General features: G+C 31.3%; 1 pseudogene; it reads left to right on the top strand.

The window, feature by feature from the left end:
• Positions 1 to 540: 540 nt before the first annotated feature.
• Positions 541 to 1,193, top strand: LOC148200546 (uncharacterized; annotated as a pseudogene).
• Positions 1,194 to 1,427: the final 234 nt, after the last annotated feature.

Here is a 1,427-nt window from a genome sequence, read left to right as displayed (position 1 = left end):
AAATAATCAACAAATCATATAGCTAACTAGGCCGTGAGTCCTTTGGGAAAACGATACTTGGTCTTACCTAGTTTTATTACTTGATACGATTCGGTCATACTTGCTGAGGGTTAAACAAGTTTGTGGTGCCGTTTTTCGGTGTTCATAAATTTGTCATCAAGTTTTTTGCGCTGTTGTCGGGGACTCGTGGTTTAACTAGTTTATTTGTGTGATTATTGATTATCTTTGACTTGAATTTTGAATTTTGAAATTTGAATTTCTGTTTTTATTTTCTGTTTCTATTTTTCGGTTTTTATTTTATTTTATTTTATTTTATTTTATTTTATTTTATTTTATTTTCTATTTTTATTTTTTTCGGTTATTATTTTATTTTATTTTATTTTTTTGTTTTCCTTTTTTTTTATTTTTTTGTTTTTTTTTTTATTTTTTTATTTTTTTTTGTTTTTTTTTATCTTCTTATCTCTTATTTTATATCTTCTCTATCTTTTTGTGATAACAAATATTTTCTAGAGTTTTGTGCCTAATGCTTGTAGGATGTAATTCGGACAAGAATTTAACTATATGGGCACTCAATTCTACCAAAGTAATCTCAACCACTGGTGGGAACCTCATTCAAGCATGGATCAAAGTCAATTTTGGCAAGCTGCCGGACAATTTGAGAATCAACCACAACAACAATGGCAACAACAACCCTCTCTATCGGACAGAAGGCCAACATTGGAGGACACACTTCAACAGTTTTTGCAGGTGTCCAACTCCACTCAGAAAAACATTGAAGCATCATGTAAAAGGATGGAGATGAACCTTCGTTACATTAGTCAAAGATTGAACGATTTTAAGGTTAATACTGAAGTTAACCCTAAGGAGGAAGGTGAAGCCATTGCCACTGAAAGTAACAAGATTTTTTATGAGAAAAAAATAGGGAGAGATGAGGAAAAGATAGAGAGAAAAGAAAAAGAAGAGTTGAGTGAGAAAGATAAAGATGAAGAAAAAGAAAAAGAAGTGGTTGAGAGAGAAGAGAGAAAGAAAATTTGTGTGAAAATAAAGAAGTTGAGAAGAAAAAGAGAAGGGAAGAAAAAAATAAGAGAAAAGAAAAAGAGAAAATTTAGGGAGAAGAAAAGTAAGAAAAAGATGAGAGGAAAGAAGAAGGAATCATATGAAAAACCCCATCCTCATCTAAAGAAGTACCATAGGAAGGAAAATAAATTTAAGTGCTTTATGGAAATCTTCAAGAAATTGGAGATTAAAGTTCCTATGATTGAGACACTACAACAGGTTCCTGGTTTTATTAAATTTCTGAAGAAGTTCAGTAGAAAGAAGAATAAGAAGATGGAACATCAGCTTTATTGGGTCAAGCTAGTGACGTTAAAAGAGCGCTTGCTGGGAAGCAACCCAGTGATTTAAAAACTTTTAATTTTTGGTTTGGT

This window comes from Vigna umbellata, chromosome 4, assembly GCF_029865625.1.
Source record: "Vigna umbellata cultivar VRB3 chromosome 4, Vumbellata_1.0, whole genome shotgun sequence".
Lineage (NCBI taxonomy): Eukaryota > Viridiplantae > Streptophyta > Magnoliopsida > Fabales > Fabaceae > Vigna > Vigna umbellata.
Note: the sequence above shows the minus strand (reverse complement) of the source record. Positions and strands in the feature narration are given on the sequence as shown.